Source organism: Vicugna pacos, chromosome 2 (genome assembly GCF_048564905.1).
Source record: "Vicugna pacos chromosome 2, VicPac4, whole genome shotgun sequence".
NCBI lineage: Eukaryota > Metazoa > Chordata > Mammalia > Artiodactyla > Camelidae > Vicugna > Vicugna pacos.
In genome coordinates this window covers 84323519-84335088 of record NC_132988.1, presented here as the reverse complement: position 1 = coordinate 84335088, position 11570 = coordinate 84323519, and positions in this window count along the sequence as shown.

The window sequence follows — 11570 nt, the reverse complement described above, 5'->3', positions numbered from 1 at the left end:
CAAATCTGATAGGAAGGGCAGCACATAAAGAAGGCATGTAAGGGCCTTGGAACAGGACACACGGGGGCTTGATGCCTCTTCTGTCACTTTGTAGCTTGTGATCCTGATTAAGTGCCTTCATTTTTCTCCTTGATAGGACAGGAATCACACTAACACTGAGCGAAGACTCAATAAAGGCTCCTTTCTGTTCCAGCCAGCCAGGACTGCCTCTGTCCCCAGCCTACCCCAACCCCCAACCTAAGAAATCAAAACCCAATTAACTCTTAGCAGTTATGAAACGCTTTGATCTTAAAGAAGGAATGAAGATGTCATATTTGCCCCTGTTTTTCCTTTCAAGTTCCTCTAGACTTCCCAAAGAGCTTTGCTCTGATCTCAGAGACAAGGGATGGGAAGACTGGGAGAAACAGCAATGAAGCAACCCAAAGTTAAAGGAGACCGGCTTGTCCCCAAAGGGTAAACACAGTAGGGTTCCACTAAAAGAAGTCATAATAGGAGTTTCCCCTTCCTCAGTCCTGCGTCCCCACCTCCACCCTGGGGAGGGCTGCCGTGCAGACACCACCAGTGTTTGGCCAACAGCGGCCAGCCCCACTGAAGAGAAGGCTGTCAGAGGAGCAGCCTCCATCATCCCTCCTCTCATGTCCCCACAACGGAAGAAAGAGCAACCTTAATGTCACTCCAAGGGAAGAGTGGGGCGGGACGAGAGCAAAACATACATACAAAAGGGCAAGTTGGTGACGGGGGAAAAACCGAAATGTATTAGTTTCCTATCACTGCTGTAACAAGTCACCACAAACGGTGGTTTAAAACAACACAGATCAACCTCACTGTTATGGAGGTCAGAAATCCAAAATGGCTTGGAAGGCCAGCCTTCCTTCTAGAGACTCTAACGGAGAACTCATTTCTTTGCCTTTTCCAGCTTCTAGAAGCTACCCAGATTTTTTGACTCCTGGTTTTAGATTCTCTCTGTTTCTATCATTACCTTTCCCTCTTAGACTCTGACCCTCCTGCCTGCCTCTTTTAAGGACCCTTGTGATGACGTTGGGCTCACTTGGACAATCCAGGCTCTCACTTCGTCTCGGGAGCCTTAATTGGATCACATCTGCAGAATCCCTCTTGTTGTGGAAGGTATCATAAGCACAGGGTCCAGGGATGGGACACCTTTGGAGCAGACCATCATTCAGCCTACCGTACTTTCTAAGCTTTGGTAACCAGAAATCTGATTTCTCTCCTCGTTAACTTTGTGACCACAAAACAACTCACTTCACTCTAAGCCTTGCTGTCTACGTCTATAAAAAGGAAGCAGTATTTTACTTGATTCCTTTTGGGCTTGTAGGTCGTCTGCATAGGATGTCCACTACGGTGCCTCGCGTGGTGTAAGAATACAGTCAACTTCAGTTGCCCTCTCCCTTCTCTAGCACATGATGGGGAGGCATTATGGGATTATGGAGTTAGGGGTTGGGAGGAAGCACAGGGACTCTTGGCAGGGAAAATCGACTTTGAGATTTGTAGTCATTATATGTGTGTTGCCCTGGGGAGGGGCATGATGTTGGCCAAGGTGGCTCTCCCCCACCAAGGCTGTCCCTGGAGAGCACTCAGCAGCAGCCAATGCTTCCAGCAGCTGGGGGAGTGCGTGTCCCTGCAGCAGGGACCTGGGAAGTCTACCATGGTGTCCACTACAGCAGCGAGCCATCTTGTCTTCTTGGCTAAAGACCAGAGAGGAAACAGATGGTAAGAGTCCTGACAGGCTGCATAGCTCGCGGGCTCAGAGGCTTACAGCTCGGACTCCCAAGCAGGTAAGACTGACTTCAAATCTCAGTTCTATTTCTTCCTGTTGTGTGATTTGGGGATGTCACCGAACTTCTCTGTGTCTCAGCTCCCTCACCTCTAGATTAGATGCTGATAGTTAATTTATCTCTTAGAATTGTTGTACGTCTTAAATGTGGATTTCTCAGCACCGTGCCTGACGTCTGGTCCCCTACATGTTAGATTTTGTGATCAATACTATTCTCACCACCCCTTTTCTACTTTATCCTTTCTACCTAAACCCAAATGTTTAACAGGTGAGCTGGAAAGGAGAGGGAAGAATCATACAAGAATACCCATCGGGACTTAAGACACATATCAGTAAAGCAGGGACCGGGTAGGTGGGTAGAGGGCAGGGATAAGGGCTTAGAGGGTGGGAGGAGGGATGTTAAGAGCCAGGCTGCGTAAGTAAGTGAGGTTCCATGCCACTCACTCACTAGCTGGGTGAGCTTGGCGGGTCATTGTGGGAATTAAATGACATAAAACAAGTAAAGCTCTTAGGACACTACCTGACACTTGGTAGGCACCATGTATGTTTGCCATAATCATTCTTAGGCTACAACCTGTCCACAAAGGCAACAATTCGGACAAAGTCCTTGATTTAGACCTTGCAAGTTTCCCAAGAATTTTAAAACACTTGGACATCCAGACTGAATTCCTGAGTTGGCCACAAACCCTCTGTTTCATCTGCTACTAGAATAACCCTCCACTAGCTCTGATTCCCTGTATTAAGCGTTTAATCATTTACAACTGTAAGCAGGTTGTCAACACGGCTGATACTAGCGTTTGTCTGAGTTAGGATTGGATGGAGAAAAGGGATTTAGGGAAAATGATTCCAGAGATGAGCTAAAGGAATTGTGTCCTTTGAAAATCCTGGGCCTCCCTTCAACGCAAAATCAGGGGTAGTAAGATAGACTAAACTCTTCATGAATTTTACGACTTTTTCTTAATTCCTTTTTTACTTGGAATGTTAACAGTTGAGGATCTTCAAATACTGCAACCCTGGTATATCTGCCTCTTTCTCTTGCATAGATGTTCTCCAATTTTCCTTCTCCCTAGTCCAAACCCATGCTGGAAAGGGTCACAGAAGACATGAATGATCAGAATCAAGCTGGAACTGCACTACTTGAATTGGGAGACGGAATGAAGGGAGAACATCTCCTTCAGAGGGCCCAGACTCTAGGCTGAGAGCTCCTGCTCCATCTTCTACTCTCCTCTCCTTGCTCATCTCTTTGTAGCAAAAACATCAGATATTTACTTTGATTTTCCTCTTCAAACGTGCTTGATTTTCAAGCCAAGCTTGTTGCAAACACTGCCACATTGGGCCCAGGCTGGCTTCCCTGGGTTCTTACTACACAGGGACAGAAGTAAACCACAGGAATCTCAAGTCACGGAGCTAGTCAGTGTGTTAGACTCAATCTCTCTCCGCAACTAACTCCTCATTAGTTTTATTTGCTTAAGAGTCACAGTAAAGTTTCTCCTGCAACTATGGTGTCAGATTTTTTTTCTAAAGCAAGTAAGTAATAAAACAAACACGCAAAGTATTTTGATAAGAGGGGCAATTACGCTGTCTATCTTTCAGAATCCGAAGAAAGAACTCCTAGTGACCCAAGTTTTTGGCATTAAGAGAGATACTTAGCAGACAGGATCATGCCCCTGATTTTTATCTTTGTGGATTTAAACTCAATGAAAGTCAGTTCACAGAGTTATTATTACCAGGCTGGAAAGGACTGTCCATTTCCTGCACTGACTTTTCATCTCAGAAGCCACAGTTGACTTTAAATCTTGTGATTTTTTATTTCCCAAGAAAAGAATAAGAAGACTAGGCAAACAGAGAGAGTCATGGGACTTGAGGGGAAACCCCCTAATCAAAATGTGTCTGAAACTTTTGCCCTTCTTTCTGTCTCCAGTGCCACTCTCCTAGGGCAATCAACCACCAGCTCTACCTGATTCGATTGCTTACAGCCGCCTCCTAATTTACCTCCCTGTGTTAATGCTTGCCTGACTCCTGTGTGTTTTTTCCACACACAATGGCCAGGGTGATTTTCAAAAAGTATAATCAAATTATATCACTCCCCTGACTAAAACTCTGTAGTCATTTCCTTTGCTCTTAGGGCAAACTCAAAGTTCTTACTGCGGATTCATGGCCTTGATTGTCCCTGCAGGCTCAGCCCACGATTTTCTAGCCCCATGAGACATCAATTCCTTAAGTAAGATCTTTCAGGCCTCAGGACCTTTGCACATGCTGTTTCCACTGTTTAGAAATCTTTCCTCCATCCTATTCCCTTCTTTCAAGTGACTCCCTCTTCTTATTCGTTAGACCTCACCTTAAATGTCACTTCCTCAGGCAGAACTTTCCGGACCATCCTATTTAAACTAGGCTTCTTATCTGGATCATTAGTCTCTATATTAGTCTTTACACAGTATTTATCATGATTTGCCATTATTATTATTTTTTTTTCTGATTTATTTTCTGCTTCTTGCTCTTGAATGTAGATGGCTAAAATCATGCTTTTCTTGTTCACCATTGTATTCTGTCTAGCAAGGCACTTGGCACAAAGTAGTAACTCAACAAATATCTGTTATATCAAGAAACAACTTTATTCTGATAGGAGGTTGGAAACATGGCTGCATTTTCCAAGAAGTAGCCTGCTTCTGAAATTTTAATTTTATTAAACTCCATTTGACATATTGAAATGTCTGTTAAAATCATCTAGTTCTAAAGTTCATTGAGATTGTTTTCATCCCCCAGTTCCTCATGTTTTCTTGTCTCATCCTTTGTGAATTTTATAGATATGAATACTTGCTAGAATGTAAGCATCACTTTGTTTCGTTCACTGCTGCATCTCCAGTATCTAGAACAGTGCTTGGCACATAGTAGGCATTATTTATATACCTCTGTTACATAAAAGCTATTCAGGATGAAAGTTCTAAACTGATTTAGTGTTAAGATTATAAACCCTCAGAGCAATGGTTCTTACAGCATACAGTTTGCACACTGGCAGTGTATCAGCTAGAAGTGTCCCACAGAAGTGTCTTGTTTAACCTGCATAGTATTTTAAATTGTTTTAAATCAGTTACCTATATTTAAACATTGAGACCTCATATAAAAATTGCAATGCCAACTTCTCTTAAAAAGCTAGATCTAGCCACATGGGGACCTCTGTCCCATGATGCAGCAGGCTGAGGCTGGGTGGCACCTGACCCTTTTGTTGGCCCACGTCCTCTCCATTTGCTTTTCCTAACAGTTTGTGTCGACCCAAGGGTCCTGCCCCGTTGCAATTATCCTGAAAATAAGTGTGGGATTTTCAAACTCGGTAAATACAGAATTTCACTATAATAACCAGAAAACTAATCAGGAATGAAGAATCAACTCAGGGAATATCTGTGCAAGATTAAGATAGTGTTAGACCTGATTGGTGCTTCAGAGATTTGTTCAAAGCTCTCTGCTGGGAGGAAGGTATAGCTCAATGTTAGAGCTAGTGTTTTGCATGCATGAGGTCCTGGGCTCAATCCCCAGTACCTCCATTAAATAAATAAATAAACAAATAAATCTAATTACCCCCACCAAAAAAAACTAAAAAAAAAGAAAAAAAAAACTCTGCAAGTAGTGTAGTAGGCAGTGGGTGGAATAGAACAACTATTGCTATTCTTGAGGTTTTCTGTTGTATTTATGTTTTTTTAAATTTCTCCTTTTTGTTTTTAATTATTTTTTTAAATGGGAGGTAATTTTAGGTTTATTTGTCAATTTTTTTAAGGAGAGGTATTGGGAATTGAACCCAGGACTTTGTGCATACTAGGTGTGTACTGTACCACTGAGCTATACCCACCCCCATCCCACCTTGAGATTTCCTATGTTTTTAAATTCTGGGCATGGTATAAGAAGCTAAACTGATTTCTTCCTCTTAGGACCAGGCTAACTCAGCTTATAAAAATTACTCAGGGGCACCATGTTCCCAAAGAAAGGAGGAAACACGTATAGGCATTTTTTAAATCTGTTACTGGGCCATATGCCTTGACAGCTGGCAAACAGCCAGTGCCTGGACAAGACAAGTCAGAGTGCTTACTGTACTGACGGATGATGAGTTAGCAGCAGCATCGTCATCATCATCACCACCACCACCAATGAAATTTGAGTTTTAATCTGGGCATTTGAAGACAAGTGAAGCCCCCACACCATGTAAGCAAATCATTTGAGCTTCATATAAAAAGACTCAATCAGGAAATATTGTGGCCCTGTCTGCAATCAGGGTCAAAATAACAAGTGATTTATGAGACCTAGAAATGAGTTATTGGCCTAAGCAAATCTGGGCTGATTTCAAAATGAGAATTAGGTTTATGATAAGAATTTTCCTTTTAGAATTTTTTTTTGCCTCTATTCCCTTATTATTTTGGTCACTATGGGAAAAAATAGGACTGATGAGGGTAAAAACATCCAAGTACTGCAGAGTTTGATTTAGCCTAGCAATTAGGTACATTTTTTACAAGTGCTACTAATTGCCCCCTAAAATAAACTGGAATGCTGTGAAAATGGATGTCACAGTCTAAAATTACTCATCTATTTTGAAATCTAATTCATAGCTTCTCCTTAAATGTTTACAGATTATAGTGTAAAAAAGGACTATTAAAATTATAAAATGTGTAAGTATAATTTATGAGGAATTTATCATCCATGATTTAATTAAGTAGTTCATTGCAGCTGTTCAGTTGCATTCCCGAATAAAAATATCCCACACCCAGCAGTACCACTGAAAACCAAAAGTGTTACCACAACAGAGTTAGCTTTTCTTTCTTCTTTTTTTCCCCTAAAAATGTGAAAAAAACAAAAATCTAGGAAATTGGAAAAGAATACTTTTCTCAGTGTGGAAAAAACTTAACATGTAGTCTCTCCCTGGAAGAGCCGCTCAGCAACATGGTCAAGGACCAGACCCTGGAAATCGGCTTCATCTGGAATTCCTGGTCTGGCCCGTGTTGGCTCCCCAGCCTAGAGCTCTAGAATCACTGAGAATCACTGGTGGGGCTTGTTACAAATATACATGTACCTGGAGCCTCAGATTGCTTAGTTCGAGGTTGGGACCTGGAAATCTGTAATTCGTAAGGTTCCTCAGGTGTATCTGGTGATCTGCCATATTAAGGAAGTACTGGTCCAGGCGGTTTCAGAGACACTAGAGAGATTTGAAATGGATCTTTCCTCCCATTTCCATCAAACTCAAGCGAGCCTGGAACCTATGTTGTGAAGCAGGCAAGAGCCCTCCAGGCTGGTTCAGTCCTTACATTCCAATGTGTCAGATTCAAGGTGGATGAGATGGAGATTGGCAGTCAGAGAGCTTGAGTTCTAGTCATCTTTTTGTTTCCATCCAGCTGTGTACAATCAATCTCACCTGCAGCATAACTGTCTGTAAAATGAAGGATTTGGGCTAAATGGTCCCAAGACAAGATTTGACGAGAATTGTAAACCATTGGCCTCGGGCCACATCCAGACCGCAGATTGATTTTTCTAGGACCTACATGATGTTTGAAAATGAATTTCAATTAGTTTCCCAATAGGGAGATTCCCCCCTCACCCCAAATCTAAATTTTCAACTTCTCTTGGAAAATTGGAAATTTTGGGCAACAACGCACCGTTCATTCTTACCCAACAACTGTCGCCTGGTAGGGTATGTCATTTTTAAAGAACCATGAGCTCTTGTATTCCAATGGTAACCACAGTTCCCACCCACCAGCCTGTTCATACATTAATGATTCTGCTTGGTACCTGGGATGGTGGCCCTCCTGACTCTTGTCCCAAGGTCATTCTCAAGATTGACATGTCTTGTCTCTAGGTTGTTTCTAGAGGGCGGGCCCTGTGATCTTAGCTGCTGCTCATTCCTTCTTAATTTTTGAGTCAGGAAAGCAATTTCTACTATTCCTTTTTCAGGACCTAGGGAGTCTTTAAGGAAGAATCAAGAGTAGGAGCCTGAAGGAACGTGGTGTCCGCTTGTTCAGAAAGGATCCAAAGAGCTAAAATTTTTATGTTTACAAATTCCTCAGTACAATATACCCAAGTGGGCTTTGTTGAGGCCAAATGTTTGTATCACTGGTTATGTGCCATTCCACCATGAGTAAAGACATTGCTAAATTGCCAGGTTTTTGCAAATTATAATGACAATTGTACGGCACTGAGTCCAAAATCTGTGTGCCAATATAATAATTACTGCATGACTGGAATTACTGAAAGGAAGTAGCTTTTCTGGGAAAACAAAAGTGGGAAAATTTCTTTTCTGCTTTTTCAGAACCATCTACAGTTTAAAGATGGGACAGATAGTTGGGGTTGAGGGATGTGGGAAATGCTATTGACCTGATATAAACCTGACTGTGAATTAATCAGTCCTCACAGTTATTGGAGGGATTGACCTATTCAGGATATATTTTTCACACCGCTTCTGCCTGAACACCTTCAAAATACTCCACACGTAAAGAGTGGCCAGTGTAGCTATGATTCTCAGCTTCCCAAGGCAAATTAGTGCCAAAGGCACACTCCCTAGGCTCACATCACTCAAATCAAACATTTCTTGGTCCCCAATTATGGGCATGAGTCTATGTTATAAGACAGATAAAATCTGAGCCCAGAAGCTAGTGTATGTTACAAGCATCTATGCAAGTGACAAAAATATCCATTGGATGTTTTAAAGGAGTCTAGTGTTGAGAAATGAACAACATGCTAAGGAAACAGGAGGAAGGTACCATTTAGGATGGGCCTGGGAGGATGGGCGGTGTTGGGTGGTGAAATGACAGGAAGCATTTAGGCAAAGGGCCTGACAATAGCACTCATGTTTTATGAACCCTGAAAGTTCCTGCTATGCCTGGAATGGAAGCTTCTAGGGTGATGAGAGAAATAAAAAGGAGAATTGGCAAGAAATAAGGCTAGAAAGCTAAACTACAGCCAAATCGAGAAGGTTTGGAATCCCATGCTAAGGCATTGGAGCATTATTTTTAGGTAATAGTGATAGTCACTGAAGGTTTTTGAGATGGACATTGAAATTAGCATATTTTTATTTTAGCAAAATAACTCTCCCTGTAGCATGCAGTATGGATCGGAGGGGTGGAGTGGCGGTGGGAGGGAGAGACAAAGTTATTTTGAGGTTTTTAACTTAGATTTGTTATCATTTTCTCCCTGAAATCTGAAAGGTCAAATATCTTAATTTTAATATATGAATTTATATTTTGTTTAATGATGTGGTTTAATGTTAATTTTAGGTTTGAGTAAGAGGCCACCCAGTAAATTGAATTATTTTGTTAAAGTAATACACTCTTTTGTATTGAAGCATAGTTGATTTACAATACTATATGAGTTTCAGGGGCACAGCATAGTGAGTCAATATTTTTACAGATTATATTCCATAAAAAGTATTATAAGATAATGGTTATAATTCCCCATGCTATACAATACATCCTTATTACTTATCTATTTTATACATAGTAGTTTGTATCTCTTAATCTCATACCCCTAATTTGGCCCTCCCCTCTTCCCTCTCCTCTGTGGTAACCACTAGTTTGTTTTCCATGTCTGTGAGTCTGTTTCTGTTTTGCATATATATTCATTTGTATAATTTTTGAAAATTCTACATATAAGTGATACCATACAATATTTGTCTTTCTCTGCCTGACTTATTTCATTAAGCATAATATCCTCCAGATCCATCCACAGTGCTGTAAATGGCAGAATTTCCTTCTTTTTTATAGTTAATATTCTATTTTTTTATGGTATAATATGCACATACCACATCTTGTTTATCCACTCATCTGTTGCTGGACACTTAGGTTACTTCCATATCTTGGCTACTATAAATAGTGCTGCAAAGAACACTAGGGTGCATGTATCTTTTGAAATTAGTGTTTTCATTTTTTTCTCAATACATACCCAGGAGTGAGATTGCTGGATCACATGGTCGTCCTATCTTTAGTTTTTTTGAGGAATCTCCATGCTGTTTTCTGTAGCGGCTACATCAATTTACATATTCTAATATACTCTTTCATTAAAAAGTAGGATAGCTAAAAAAACAACCACGGTTAAGTTATTTAAGGATTTCCTTCTCCTCTTTATGAATTTCCTATGGTCTTTTCCTCTTCCTCCTCATTTTCCTTTCACTGAGTCTAAGCAGTTTGCAGTGACTTTGGACCAGTTGTACAAAGCCAGGGCACTGACGCAGGGATGGTAATGTTTCAGACACAGTTCGGGGGACTGAATGACCCTCGAGATCCCTATTCTCTTTTGCTACAGATAGCTGACAGTGTCACAAGACGTATGGGATGGAAACTATCAAGTCAAATGTGGTAATAAGCCAATAAACCAGAAATCTGATCATGACAAGAAGCAGGAATGCAAAAGAAGAGTAACCCACTGAGAAGGGGGAAAAAACAGAACACACATACTAATATTTCTGGTATGTTTTACATTGGTCCATTAACTACAGAACCTGTTTCAGCCTCATGGAAAATGGATGATTTTCAGTAGAGTCTACCAATGACAGACTGGGGAATTTTGAAGGGAGCCCTGATATATAAAATACAATTACAACCACGTAAAATGTCTTATTGCTGAGTGTGGTACTATTGCACTGCACTGAGACATACTTAAAAGTTCAATTCTTGTGAAATACGGAAAATGACAGCTGATAAGGACTATAAAGCTGTTTCATGAATTTCACATGACTTGGGATACATTCTGCCCACTGAGATGCAAGGCTGAAGAAAAATCCCACAGAATGAGGGAAGGCTGAACTTAATATTTCATTATTTTGCTAATACTCTTATTATTTTGGAGAACTATTCACAAGCTGCTTTATAAGTATTTTCATTAAATAGAGCTATTGCTAATGATGAATCAATATTATCTTCATAAAAATTATACAATTTCAGACCGTTTTAGTTGGAAAGATGGCAAAGAGCAGTGAGTACACTCACAGAGTTCACATTATGAGCAAAGAAGAGTCACCTGCCTCCAAGTTCCTAGAGGTACCAGTGATGAACACTAGGGCCCTATGACAGCAATTCTCTGTTATGTAATCAGAAAAATCCACAGCTGATACAAGATTATCTGTTCCTTTCCTACCAATCCACCAAGGTTAGGGCCTCTCGAGTCAGACAGGCTTGGACTGGAAAGCTGCTCTGTTGCTTACTAGCTGTGTGGTTTAGAGCAAGCCTCTAACCTTGCCATGCCTCAGTTTCCAAATCTGTAAAATGGAGACAATAATATCCCAGGGTGGTTTTGAGTGTTAATTGAGACAATTCATCTAAAGCAGGGTTTACCAACCTTGTCATTTGGGGCTGGATAATTCTTTGTGGTGGGCGAGTAGTCCTGGGCACTGTACTATGTTTAGCCACATCCCTGGCCTCCATCCACTAAATGCCAGTACCCTCCCTGTGCTCTCTTCTTCCCTGGACAAAACAATTAAAATATCTCCAGGCATTGCTAAATGTCCCCTGGTGGGCACAACCACTCCCCTCTCCTCAACCAATGATTTTAATAAGGTACTTGGCACATAGTAAATGCTCAAAATACATTAAAGATTATTATCATTTTGTATTGTCATCAAGGAATGGTAACTGTGCACACAAGATCTCTTTGTTTCTCTCCTTGGTCTTGGTGAGGATGCGCAGACAAATGGTCAAAAGCACAGAGCAGGAAAGGATGAGCCACAATCTGTATCATCAGCTCCTGACAGTTTTATTCAACGTAGTGATTTTCTTTTTTGCCCCTGCCACTAAGGGAAAGAAGGTGACCCAAC